Raw genomic sequence first — 15,128 nt, 5'->3', positions numbered from 1 at the left:
TCTGGTTCATTGGCCAACAGGTCCCATCTTTTTCTGATAATCTTTTTGATACGCATAGACTGGTTGGAAAATTTAGATACAAATGCTGGAGTTGTACATTGCTCGCTTTTTATTTTAACAAAAAGTTCTTCACGTTGTTTGGTTCCAATTCTTTGTATACTCTTCTGTAGTATCTCTGCTGGATAACCTCTTTTTTCAAACCTTTCCTTAAATTCTAGGATTTTCTTGTCTGCTACTGTAGATTCTGAACATATTCTTTTAATGCGAATGAACTGAGAGTACGGGAGGTTCTGAATAAGGCTTCTTGTATGGAAACTTGTATGTAGCAAAGTACTGTTTCTATCAGTAGGTTTCATGAAATTTCTGTGCTGAGTTTGTTTTCGCTTTTCTTTATCAGAACATCCAAATAGTTAACTTGCTCTCGGCTAATGCAGTATGTAAAATGAATCCTCGGATTCCTCTCATTAAGCTCCATGATCAATTTCTCGAGAGTTTCCTGAGATTGTGTCCAAATTAGAAAAATATCGTCAATGTATTGACAATATTGTGCGATACCCTCAATCCAATCTTGGTGTGTTAGAATATAATCATTCTCAAATTTGGACATACAAATGTTGGCGTATGAAGGTGTGCCTGAAAAACCCATCGACGTACCGGTCAATTGTCCATAGAATTCACTTTTCCACTTAAAATAACTGTTGTGTAAACAGAAAAATAATAACTGTAACAAAAAACTGCTCTGTTCGGATGGCAATTCCATCTTCAAGATTGCCCATTCCACTACCTCAATTCCCTCTGTATGAGCTATTGAAGTGTACAGTGCTGTGACATCAGATTGTACACAGTAGCCAATGATCTTTAATCTGACATTCCATCGTCTGTAGTTTAGTTAAAAAATCTGTGGTGTCTTTGATACATGTGCACCAGTTCTGGACGAACTGTTGCAAGAAATGGTCCAGATACCGACCAAGTGGGTCAAAAATAGAGTTAACTGCAGAAACAATTGGCCGAAAGGGTGGATCTGTGGGATGCTTGTGGATTTTCGGTGTCATGTAAATTCTTGGTCTCCTAGGGTTGACTGTAATGAGACTGGATTTTAATGCTAAACTGATGGCACCATCCTTTTCTGTTTGGTCAAGTATAGCTCGTAGAATAGACTGCAGCTGTTGTGTTGGGTCAGTGTCAAGTTTAAGATATGTAGTGTTGTCGAGTACATGCTCATTAACCTTTTTCTCATAATATTCAGTGTCCATGGCGACCCATGCTCCACCTTTGTCACCTGGTTTTAGAGTCAAGGAGTTGTTATTCGAGATTCCTCGAATTATTCATTTTTCATATTCCGTCAGGTTCGATGTTTTTCTTGTCTTATAATCAGGTTGCGCACAATCATGTTTTACCAAGTTCTCAAAAATATCCAACGACTTGAGTGATATGGGTGCTTGAAATTTGCTTTTGGGCTTTAATATTTCTAGCAATGCATCCCGATCTTCATGTACGTCTTGAACAATGTTGGTAAAATAGTGTTTCAGGCGAAGTTTTCGCATAAACCAAAATAGAGCCACGTTTGTGTCTAATTTCGTCGTGCTTGCGGTGGGTACAAACATCCTGCCTTTATTTAAGATGGCCATTTCTTGATTTGATAGCCTCGTGGAAGAGATGTTGATTATGAGACTAGATTCTTCCCGCTTCTCAATTGTCTTGCGGCCTTGACCTCTCCTGGTTTTGACAATATAGGCCCTGTTGTTTTTGGGGGACTCGAAGGAGGTTGCCCTTGGTCTGGAGCCTGTGATAAAAAAGGTGTTGTAGCTGTTGATATGTTCGGAACATGTGCGACTGTACCCTCCGTTGTTATTGTTGATCCTGAGGTACGTATTGAAGGTCTAATGGCTGGAGGTCTATTTATTGATGTATCTTGGTCTGTTGCGATGCTCTCTTCTAAAGAAGAAGTGCCCTTCTTGTTCTGGAAAAAACGTTTCTTAGCATAAATTTCAGCCCACGTGTAGACCTCATTTAACTTATAATCTACAGTATCTCTCCGATACTTCCTGATCTTCCCTTCTTGAAGCTCCTTACTGTATTTGTCAAGTTTGAGATTGAGATCTTCCAGTGTTGCACTCCACGTTGAGCTTTCCAGTTGTCGTTCTAAATCAGTTTTGATGTTAAATATTTCTTCTTCCAATTCACGAATAGTTCTGGACAGTTCCTCTATAATTAACAAGATTAGGTCCAGCGAACATTTATTTAAAATGGCGAACCATTTATCCATGAACTTAGCGTTTAAATGAAACCTGAACAACATTGGGCGTATTGCCAATCTTAAACCTTGCGGTATTCTCTGAGCCCCATGATATTGAACTAGGGTGGATGCGTGTAGTCTCTGGTTGAGTTGTCTCCTAGTGAGATACTCTAATTGTTTAAGCAGTTGCATGGTGGACCCCCGTGTGTATCCACTAGTTTAACTTCATCTATTAATGCATAGATATCTGTTGCCTGTTCACTGGTATATACATGTGTTTCAGCCCTATTGTCGGTGATATTTGTAATAGATTCAAATGTTGCCATGGTGCTAAATCTTTCTGTGCTGCGGTGCTTCCTCCTGTTGCCAAACAGTTACTATAAAATAAGGGGTCCCTACGGGAAAGAGGAGCACTCTTTTCTATGTCTTTAACTAATTTTATACTGCTTGTACAAGGGTGCTGCACGACTACTGTGTGTTGGCTACACACAAGATAAATCAAAATACTAACTGAGGAGTTACCCTGAGTGTAGTGTGCACTGTACCTAATGAACCATAAAGTTCAATACATTTTCTCATATGATAACAATCAAATCATGCAAAACCATATATCAGATACTTGTAGACACAATAAAACTAACAATCTAGTTTTTTCAAACAAAGTATATTTTGTATATGACCTATTCTTAATCTTAGTCATATATTGAATTAATTTGTTGAAAAATCATATATTAATGTTTGATGCAATCAATGTAAACATGATTATTGTACTAATCCATATTCAATAAACCATTTAATTTAATACAACAATTCTTGAACTAGAAACATATGTTGACTCTGGACCAATGCATTTCGGAACGCGTCGGTTCCTTCTTCAGGGGAAGTGGTCTGTGAACAAAAATCTATATTATAGTAATATATACACTCAGATCTTTCTAACTTACTAAATTTTTAGGGAGTCACCGTGGAAAAAACGAAAGACTGAAGGTGTCACCAGTTATAAAAAAAGAGAGGAGAGAGACTAGAAAATATTGTGTGGTCTTAATATTAGCTGTTGAGTGATGTAGGTCACCTTTTTGTTACCTTATATCCCTTCATGGGTATAGTGTGTTAAATGGTGCTCATTTAACTACAACGATGTTGTGTATTTGGTGGACTTGAACAGATACCTAATATGTCTTCTAATAGGTCTTGAGTTTGTATCTGATGCCAATCACTGCAGTGTCCGGTAAATACATAGCCGACATTTACTCATAGTCTTAAGTTTAATGGTAATCATAGGAACCTGACTCTTTCTGCACTCACCACTCGACAATGCAATTGGCCTGTATTAAAGTCCTTCACTGAGGTAGATGTGCTGTAGAGTTTCTGCAAAACAGATAACGAATCATCAGTAGCCGCTAACTAGAATAGATACTCGTATAATGAGAACCGACTCGTGCTCTCACCTATCGTACCAGTATCTAAGCGTGCCCTTCACTCGACGTTCTCCAAAAAGCCTTCTTGTACAAGTGGTATCTGCAAAATGACAACACGCGAATATAACTAGTGGCACTAATTATTTCTAACCTTGGACAAAACCTTAATGTAAGTTAAAAGCTATCCTTACCGTTCAGTTGTCTTAAACTTCTCCCTCTCAAGTCTGTCAGCCAAAACGCCGCTAGCGTCCTGCCGTGCGTGCTTGCCGTGCTTTACATGCCGGTTAATTATCAAAAATCCTGTGATGCATGAACTCTGGGATATGTAGTTCTTTAATGTCCGTGTCACTAATGCAGAGTCTTTATTTGTTTTATAACCTGCCTAATCTCTATATATCAAAATCTACAAACAAAAGTGTACCAGTAAAATAAAGTCCTACGCGCCAATCACTATAGACGTAAGCATTTCTATGAAGGTGGAAAACGTACCGCATATAATTATACTAACTCTGTAGAGTGGTAGTTTATAGCGAGTGTTGCTATCTGCCCTGCAATATGCCTCTCGTTCAGCAATCTATACCTGTTCATGTTATCTAAATAGATGATAAGAACACCTGTCATATATCGGACCCTTATGGGGATCTGTAATTTAACGAGGAGAGACGCCTCAATCATCTAAAATCGTTATCACCAAAATATAGAGGTGACTAAGTTACCACCTGGGATAATCTAATATAAGGTAGTGGTGGAAGGATCATATTCTTGCAAGGTGGATATTCCCTTTAACATCCAAACAGCTTATAATTTAAGTTGTAGACAAGAAGGTACCAGATAAAAGTATGTGAAGGGCATCTCTTATGACGTAGTCAGACAAAGCTGTTAATACACTCCATGCATTCATGTTGATTAGGTGATAGTACGTGCTCACTCATCATCCTGCGTGGGGCAAATAAACTGGTAGTTATGCTATATTCTTAGTGCATCAATACTCTTCGATTACCTGTTACATATATCCCTGCTGCATCTATCATAATGTTCTAAATATATCGGCTCGATCTCGATTTAGTCAAATCATTAAATGTCATTTAAAGATAGACATGACATATATGTACTGCCTTGTGCCAAGGATTCATGGTTAATGTCAGTATGCATCCATATTCACTATATTCTACAATTAGAAAACATTCAGCCTATGTAGTAGTTATATTAGAACAATAACTATATGCCATTACAGTACTTGAGTCATAAGTTATACACAATATCTACAGTAAATCACTCTCTCTCATATATTGTACCATGTGATGTTAAATCCTTATCATTGTGTGCATCTAGATGCACATGTGTATAGTATACTAAAGCTACAACCCCAATGATTCTGGTTACTTACAAGAAGCAGCTCATGTCTATCTTATCATTGAGACCTTTGGGTTGCAATGTCTGTAAAGACTCAATCCAGAATATCTCCCTTTGCAGGAGCTTACTGCTGTTGTCTATACCTTCATATTTGGGAACAACTTCCGCTATCTGTGCTCTTAACTGTGCAATGGTGTGATTTGCATCTAGCCAATGCATGGCTACACTTGATGCTCTATTCTTCAATCTAATAGTACTTTTATGCTCTGATAACCTCAGTTTAAACTTCCGCTCTGTCTTGCCTATGTAGGCTTTCCCACATGGACATTTCAAACAGTAAATGATATTGGCTGTGTTACAGTCAGAGGTATGCCGCAATTTAATGTATGATCCTGAAACTGGATGTGTAAGAATTGTTCCAGTTATGAAATTATTACAGTGTGTACAGTTGTGACATCGAGTGGTCCCTTTGTCAATGGTTTTTTTACTTTGGTTCGCTGAAGCTTGTAGTAGTTCTTGCAGATTTTCTGATCTGGTATATGCAAAGGTCGGTTGTTCACTGAATATACCATTAAAATCTGGTTCATTGGCCAACAGGTCCCATCTTTTTCTGATAATCTTTTTGATACGCATAGACTGGTTGGAAAATTTTGATACAAATGTTGGAGTTGTAGATTGCTCCCTTTTTATTTTAACAAAAAGTTCTTCACGTTGTTTGGTTCCAATTCTTTGTATACCCTTCTGTAGTATCTCTGCTGGATAACCTCTTTTTTCAAACCTTTCCTTAAATTCTAGGGGGCAGATTTATGTTAACTGGCACATCCCCAGGGATGCGCCAGTTAATGTGCGCCACAGTGCGCCACAGCTCCGCCACCCATGGTGCGCCGCATTTACAATGCGGCGCACCATGGGGCAAAAACGGCACAGATGCGTGACACATCTGTGCCGTAAAGGCGGCGCATTGCTGGAGTTGCGTCGCAATCGCGGTGCAGCTCCAGCAAGGTTCGGGGGTGCCCTATCTGACCAATGCTGCATCAAGACATACGCCTGCTTCAAGCAGGCGCAGGCTTTTGACGCAGCATTGGCCTGAAAGTGACTGAGTGAAATCTTATAGATTTCACTCAGCCACTTTTGTGAGGCGCACCTGCCCCGGAACGCCCACCCTGCGCTGGAACGCCCACAAGCGGCGCAGGGCTTTACAACGTGACGCATCTGCCTAGATGCGTCACATTGTAAATCGTTCGTAGGGATGCGCCACGTTTACGCCGCCTTGCGTGACGCAACAGCGGCATAAACGTGGCGCAAGGGCCTCATAAATCTGCCCCTAGGATTTTCTTGTCTGCTACTGTAGATTCTGAACATATTCCTTTAATGCGAATGAACTGAGAGTACGGGAGGTTCTGAATAAGGCTTCTTGGATGGAAACTTGTATGTAGCAAAGTACTGTTTCTATCAGCAGGTTTTATGAAAATTTCTGTGCTGAGTTTGTTTTGGCTTTTCTTTATCAGAACATCCAAATAGTTAACTTGCTCTCGGCTAATGCAGTATGTAAACTTAATCCTCGGATACCTCTCATTAAGCTCCATGATCAATTTCTCGAGAGTTTCCTGTGATTGTGTCCAAAGTAGAAAAATATCGTCGATGTATCGACAATATTGTGCGATATCCTCAATCCAATCTTGGTGTGTTAGAATATAATCATTCTCAAATTTGGACATAAAAATGTTGGCGTATGAAGGTGCGCCTGAAAAACCCTGCTGGCCACGTCATACAGCAGCACCTCTTGTAGGGCAGACGTAACAGCCAGACATGGCTCTAGGGCGGTGCGATCAGTACCACTGCTGACTTGGGTGGGGCATAATTTTTCAAGTATATTATCATTTAAAAAGCACCTACTGCTACATTCCTGGCCTACATCAATTTTCAGGCATCAATTAAAATGCCAGTGTAACCCTGATGATTAATCGTCTTCCTGGAAAGAGGCCGGAGGTTTGTCTACTGGAGGTTTTGACTCATCCTAAGGTAGTACAGAGGGTTGAAATGCCTGCTTCTAAGAACTTATACTATGCGGATGACAAAGTGCATATAATGTAAATAGGTCAGTAGGCTACTGCTTCTGTAAGAGATCTCGTTTTGTACCTTGTCCATTATAAGTCAAAATCTTAACATAGAACATTGAGCTAATAACTGCCATCAAAGAGCTGCATGCAAACTGCATGGAATGTTAGATCTATGTTTTTTTGCCCAGTCTTTCATCCCTAATCTTACAAAGAGGGTTTAATTCATACAAATAATTCTTATTATTAAAGAGAACCCATAATAATGATGTTATGTTTTAAATTCAGAATTTGTGCTTTTCCAGAATAATGACCCTTAAACTAAATTGCCTATTTATACTGGTTGTGTTAGAATACCACCTGTAAGCAGGGACACTGCTCTTAAACAGGAGAAGGAAAGAGATTGCTATCATATTATGGGGCAGACAGAACACTGGCAGAGGATGGACTGCTACTTTAGGCTGTGCAACATGGTTGCACCACCAGAAAGGTGCCCTAGCCTGGACTGCCACCAACAGCCATACTACCAAGCTGCCTGAAGACCATTGCCTCATGTAAAAGGAGATCTGCCACTAGCCCTCCCTCTTGCTCCACAGACCACCTAGAGAGACGTCAACAGCACAAGCAACACTAAACGAAACTACAGCCATGGAAAGTTCACAGAGACACTGCCAAACAGGGGACATCAACATGTTTGTAACACTTACTAGGCACCTGCAGGCAAAATAGAGTGGCAAATCCTGCAGTGCCACTTAGCCAAGGACAGACTACAGCAGCCGGCCCCAGAAACCTCCAGGACAGTCTGACACCACAGAGGGAGAAGCCCAGCATGATGCTGAAGCCAATGCATTGCCAGAGTGCACACAGACATTGTTTGGTTACATGTCATCGTTCTTTAGATCAAACCGGGCATTTTTGTGTGTCAAATTAGGTTTCAAAAAGCTTTTTTTCTTTTTTTCTTTATCTGCTATTGCTGACCATACAGTTCTCTCAAAAGTGATGACTTCCTTGGGGATTTTTCCAGCTGGTGGACAAAATGTGGATTTTTTCCTCAACCTCTCGGGAGATTGGATGGCGAGGTTGGATCTCAAAGACGCTTACTTAGTCATCCCGATCCATCCTCCGCACTGCCGGTTTCCACAGTTCCAATGGAGGCAGCAGGTTTACGAGTTCACCGTCCTTCTGTTTGGGCTGTCCTCCACCCCCAGTGCTTCACAAAGGTCCTCTATCCCGCAGTGGCGTTCCTTCGGAGTCAGGGTGTTCGGATGATTGTCTACTTGGACAACATCCTCCTCATGGCGCAGTGCCCTCAAGACGCTGGCCGCTCAGGTGCAGCTGACGGTTTCCCTCCAGCAGGGCTTGAGATTCATCATCAATGGGGACAAGTCAGTTCTCTCCCCGATGCAGAACATAGTCTTCTTGGGCTTTGTGGTGGATTCGGTCCACGCGTCGCTGAGTCTTCCGTCTCGGAAGATGGCCAAGATTCGGCATCTGTTGTGTCAAACCATCTCAAAAACCCACACCTCCCTCCATCATATTGCCCGAATGGTGGGGCTGCTTTCCTCGTCCATCGAGGCAATCTTTCTGGAGCCCCTGCACTATCGTGCATTGCAGTGCCTGAAGGCGCATCAACACAGTAGAGGCTTGTCGTACGACCAGTCGGTTAGTCTGTCAGACGAGGTCAAGGAGGAGATGTCCTGATGGCTTTCCCATATGGACGCCTGGAATGGCAGAGCCATTTTCGGAACCGCCCCCAACATTGTCATAGAGTCTGACGCCAGCAGGTCCGGGTGGAGAGCCCGTTGCAGCGATTTTTGTACTGGAGGCGCTTGGTCGTTAGACGAACAAGAGCTCCACATCAACTGTCTGGAACTTCTAGCGGACTCGTTCGCGGTTCAATGCTGGACCAGAGACAGGGTTCGCTCATGTGTCCTTCTCTGAATGGACAACGTCTCTGTGGTGCGTTACATCAACCACCTGGGGGGACCTCACTCTCAAGCCCTGGCGAACTTGGCGAAGAAGTTTTGCAGTTTTTGTCTTGCTCACCACATTTCGGTAATGGCAGAGTATCTGCCGGGCCAAGCTAACCAGGTGGCGGACTGTCATTCCTGTCATTTGCGGAACTCCAGCCAGTGGAAGCAAGCTGGATACTCAGCTTTTCAGGTGGTTGGTCGGCCTCTGGGGCCCTTTTCGATAGACCTGTTCGTGTCTCGCCTGGACCATCAACTTCCGAAGTTCTTCAGCTGGAGGCCAGCCCCTCTAGCGCAGGCTACGGACGCTTTCCTTCAGGAGTGGGGTCAGGAAAAGTTATGCGTTCCCTCCGTTCTCCATGATTGTGGTCACTCCGAGGCCTTTCGAAACCAGCTGAGAACCTTTTATCGAAGGCCTGGGTTAACAGCACCTCTAAGCGGTATCGGTCAGCCTGGACGAAGTGGCTACGTTGGTGTCTTAGACGGGATTTGGATCCCGTGGTCGCAGCGATCGTTCCTATTTTGTTTTTTTGGTCAGAGATGGCGTCCGAGGGTCTGGCGTACCGAACTATTAACGCAATGCGTTCTGCTATTTCAGCAGGCCATAGCCTGATTGATGCTGCCCCAGTTGGAGAACATCCTTTTGTTCGTCGACTCTTGCGGGGTATACGTTTATCTCTACCCCCTGAGCCACGTTACTCAGTTTTGTGGGATGTCAATTTAGTCCTTAATCTGTTTTTGTCTTGGCAACCTAACAAATATCTGTCCTTGAAGGAAATCTCGGCCAAGTTGGCCATGCTGTTATGTTTGGTTTCTTGTCCCAGGGTTTCGGATGGCGGGCACTAGACATTTCGGCACAATTTTTTTCCCCAGAAGGGGTGACCTTTATGATTGGCCGGCGAACGAAATCTTCTTCCAGAACAATTTCGTATCCGGCTTTTGTTGATATGCCCAAGCTATGTGTAGTGCAGTGCCTCAAGTCTTATGAAGACTTAACCTCAGAGTTACGCTCTCCGAGCGAAAGACAACTTCTTATTGCATTAAGGAAACCACACAGGGCAGTCTCTTCCCATACCATTGCTAGGTGGGTGAGTTGGGTCATGCAAGAGGCAGGTAAAGATAAAAAGCAATTCGGCGCACATTCAGCCAGGGGTGCAATGGCTTCAAAGGATTTTCCTTAGGTGCTGATGAAAAGCAGCGAGACTCCCAAGACTTTCGATGCCGCTTGGTGCAAACCACCTCTTAATCACCCTAAGATTAGCGATCAAAATAACGAGGCAGGTGCTGGAAAGTGGATGGCGAAGAACAGGTTTATTTCTCTGGAGGAGAACGCATCACATCAGACACCGGGGCTATCGTCAGGAGGTGCTCTAACTGCATCTCTGTGGCATGGCCTTTTATATGCTTTTTCGTCAGTTTATTACATGGTCAAACATTCCTGGCATCAGTTGATTGCATAGTCAAACATCCTTGGAATCCCTGCCTCAAGCTAGTTCCCACACAAACCCAGCAGCAATCTTCCCTCCACCCAGATCTAACAGATGATCGCTATCTCGCAGCTGGACATTCCAACAGGATCTAAAACATGTGGGATTGGTCAGATCTAAGGGGTCGTGTCACTGATTAAATTCCGGCCCCTTTGTTGGTGAAGCAAGTTCTGTCGTATATGGGTAATAAACTATGTCCACAGGGGTCGGTTAGTGCCTGGGACCGGATTGAGTGGCCAGGTGCAGGGAAGGAGGTTATCAAAGGGGGCTTGCCCATGCGTGGAGGATGAAAGGATGAGCGGGTTGGGTGCGGGAAGTGACTCCAGGGCATTGTCATGTTGACAAGGTTTTACTACCCAGATACATGTGTTCAGGCTTAGTCAGAGCGCGGGGGATGATAGCGAGGTCGGGGTGACTCACAGGTGACCAGCAGAGCATGAAATGGCCGCGATTCCTAAAATGGTTGCCGCTTGCGCGCTCGCTGAGGCCTTCGCTAAGCAGGATGGCGCCGGCAATGTTCATATTTGTCGTTTTATTTTCTACCGTCCTCCCTTGAACATAGTCCTGCCAGCTTGCTAGTCTATCTCAATGTCCATGATGTCCTGTATCTCTCTATCGTTTATTACTCTCATCTTCGTGAGCTCAGTGTCCATAGTCTTAGGGTGCAAGTAGTTCAGGCAAATAAAACACAAAAGTGGTATACAATGTATCCCCAAACAACAACCACATATTATTAATATTGGAACCAAGAGGATCATCATTATTTTCCAGCCCCATTCTTTCAAAAAGCCCCAAAACCAGCTTCCAAGTGTCCAAGTCTCTGACTCCTGATGGATTTCTGATGCCAGCCTGTGGAGGTGTTCGATTGCCTTGAAAACAGAGGGTGAGTTGTCAGGGACGTAAGTACAGCAACTGGCTCCGATGATGTGGCATGCTCCTCCACGATTCGCTAGTACCACATCTAGAACAATGCGGTTCTGTAAAGCCACCAGGCGGACCACCTGAAGCTCAGCTGTGTTGTTGGTGAGGATGCCAGCAGTGACGTTCAAGGCTGTTTCAACTGCTTAAGTTAGGTGCCAGATGGCTCGGCTGTTTGCCATCGGACCCCATAGCGGGACGAGTCCTTTTGCTGTGTCGAGGAACTGTGATGTGGCGGAGTCTGCTTGTTCTGTGTCTTTGGAACGCCTTTCTCTGTGGTGGTCTGCAGGTGCTGTGTAGGTTGGAGGCAGAACAAAAGCGATGTAGCACGCGCCCCCCCCCAGCCTTTTGGGAGCTAGGTGTAGGCTTTGGTACCACAGATGAAGTACATGTTGGGTGATGCAACAAATGAAGGAGGGTCGGCAGTGTTCAGAGTCTTCGTTATTTGGCAAGATCTGTGACCCACGATCTTAGTCCCATGGCCTTCGATGCAGACAAGGCCTGAGACGTTCACCACAGATAGGTCCACTGTCAGAGTTGCGGCAGTTCGTTTCTTTAGATAGGAAAAGGTAGATATGGCGGGGTTGTTGTACACTTGCATTTCAAATCGTTCTTTGGCGGGAATGTTCATTGGAAAGGTTGCATTCGAAGTCAGTGGGCAGAAGGGAGCGGATGTTCTTCCCGTTTTGTTCAGCCAGAACTCATTGTCAAATTGTTTGATTGTCCCATCGGATGTGGCGTTGTCTTTGTAGCTCTCTTGCAGGAGCATTAACCAGGCGAGGCAAGATCCATGAACAGAAAAGGGTGAAGGGATGAAAGGAATGGAATGTTCAGTGGCATGAGGTAGCAACCCACAGATCCAACAGTTTGTGGCATTTGCGGCAAGATTGTGTTGGTGCAATAATTGTACGAAAGAATTATTCCAGAGGTGTGGTGACAGTGACACCAGATAGTATTCTTTCTTGGTGGTGGGTTGCATGGTGGGTGACATTGCCCTGTAAGCGGGAGCACTCTCTTCAATGATCCAGACCGTGACCATCAGCAAGAGGTAGGTGAGAGATGCTGCCACGAGGGTTATTGTCTTTGTACTGTGCAATTTGGCAAGTTTGGAGTTGTCGCGGTGGTTCTTCGGTTGTCTGGGTTCTTCCATCACCTTCAAGAGGCTCGATGACTAGCAGGACCACATACTTACGTCTAGCGTTTCTCCTGGTAGCATTTGTAGTGTTAGCTACCGTTCTGAGACCTTTGACTCAGTTAGTGGCTTGCTTGTCTGAGCCCTCTCCTTTCGTCGATCTCACATTGTACCCTTTCTTGGATGGTACCGTGGGGTCGGGAAACTCTACCAGTTCAAGTGTCTCTGTCTGTGGGTAGCAACTCAGGGCTGGTCGGTCTTTTGTCAGGAGCTCTTCTTGGCTGTTCACTTCTTCGGGGTCCGTCAGTGTCGGAGATATCTTCTTTCAGTGGTGCGCATGAAGCCAGTTTCTTTTTTCTTCCACTCGCAGGGCAGTTCGGGTGGTGATCAAGACTTGCCAGGGGCCCGTCCACCTGGGTTCCAGACTCTTCGACCTCTGAAAATTTCGTGTCAGCACGACGTCCCCAGGCTTGATATCGTGTCCTGGGCCCCTGGATACGTCTGGTATGGCTTGCTGCACCTGTTGGTGGATAAGTGTTAGTTTGTTCGTTAATTTGTACAAAGAGTCGGACATTAGTATGTCCGGGACATCATTAATGGAGGTTGGCTTTGGTGCCCCCCAAATGTTCATAGGCCTGCCGAAGACTACTTCGTAAGGGGTCAGTCGGTGTTTGGTTGAGGTGGAGCGCATTGACAGTAATGCCAGTGGGAGGGCATCGGGCCATTTCAACCCAGTCGTGGCGACTATTTTTGCTAGCTTCATTTTTAACGTGGCGTTGTGTCTCTCTACCAGGCCCGCGGATTGGGGGTGGAAAACGGCATGGAACTTTTGCTTTACCCCAACCCTTTCAGTATGTTCTGTATAACTTCTGCTACGAAGTGGGGGCCATTGTTGCTCCATAAAATTCTACAAAGGCCATATCGGAGAAAGAACTCTTTCAGTAATACCTTCGCAGTAGCTAAGGCGGTGTTGTCACGGGTGGGGTAGGCCTCCACCCATTTGCTAAAGGCGCACATGTTCACTAGTACGTATTTTAGACCATGGCACCTCTCTAGCTGGATGCAGTCCATTTGGAGGACTTTGAAGGGGTGATCCGGGACTCCAAACCCTCCCCGTGGTACTACCGTCCCTTTCCCTGGGTTATGTTGCAGGCATACTATGCATTGTTGTACTAGGCGCTTTGCTGATTCTGCTATCTTGCTGTCATGCTATACTCTAGTGATCAGTTCGGTCATGGGGGCAGATCCTATGTGTGCTGGTAAATGTGCCATGGTCAATATGGGGATCAGATAGGCATTAGGTAGCAGCCATTTGTTTCCGTCTTTTATCCTCCAGCAGCCTTCCTCGTCTCTCAGTCCCACCCGAGCCCATTCAGTCAGTTCGTCCTCAGGGCCTGTCGTTTGTATGTCCCTTACCATTGTTCTAGCGTCAGTCCATTGTTCTGCTTGTGACCTGGTCACATACATTCGTGTTGTGGTTCTGTCCTGGGCTGTGGTTCGGGCAGTAATGTCGGCTAATGCGTTTCCCTGTCCAATGATTTCGGCCACTTTCTTATGTGCCTGGCATTTAATCACTGCTAGCTGCTCGGGTAGGAGGACTGCTTCTGTCAATGCGGAGACTAGATCTCCATATAGGATGGGTGTGCCGTGTGAAGTCAGGAACCCCCTTTCTCTCCACAGGTGCCCAAAATGGTGAACCACCCCGAAGGCGTACTGGCTGTCAGTGTATATGTTTACTGTCGTACCAGCTGCTAAAATACATGCTTGTGTAAGGGCAATGAGCTCTGCTGCTTGGGCGGATCGTTGGGCAATGCGGGCTGTCTCTAGGATGGTTCAGCATGAGGTGACAGCATTTGCAGCTGAGGTGGTGCCATCGGGAAGTTTGATGCACGAGCCGTTTCCCCATAGTTCCCCATCTGGCTCTGGAAAGGCCGTGTCTCGGAGATCTACTCTACTCTTTGTCTGTTCGTCAGTGAGGGTTACACAGTCGTGCAGGGGAGTCACACCAGGGTCATTTTCGGGTAGGGGTAACAATGTGGCTGGATTGAGAGTGGTGCATCACTTCAGAGTGATGTGTGGTGCTAGCAGGGTCAACTCGTATCTTGTCAGTCGTGCGCTAGTTAAGTGTTGGGTTTTGGTCTGGTTTAGTAGCGTGTCGACTGCATGGGGCACTAACACAGTGATTGGATTGGAGAGCACTATTCCTTCGCTCTGGCATATGGATACTGCTGCAGCTGCCACAGCGCGCAAGCACGCTGGCAACGCTCTAGCTACTGGGTCGAGGGTGGCAGAGAAATATGCACAAGGGCGATGTTTGTAACCAATTGATTGCGCTAAGACGGACAATACACATCCCTCCCTTTCATGTGTGTAGAGGAAGAATGGTTTGGAGTAGTCCGGGGTTCCTAGAACAGGTGTTGAACAAAGGGCATCTTGCAATTCTTTGAATGCTGACTGGCATTCGGGTGTCCAGGGGAAAGGTGAGGGGGTGTCTTTGGCTAGGAGGGAGAGAAGGGGTTTGACAATGAGGCTAAAGTTCGGTAACCACTGTCGGCAG

This window comes from Lissotriton helveticus, chromosome 1_2 (genome assembly GCF_964261635.1).
Source record: "Lissotriton helveticus chromosome 1_2, aLisHel1.1, whole genome shotgun sequence".
Lineage (NCBI taxonomy): Eukaryota > Metazoa > Chordata > Amphibia > Caudata > Salamandridae > Lissotriton > Lissotriton helveticus.
This window is presented reverse-complemented; position numbering follows the sequence as displayed.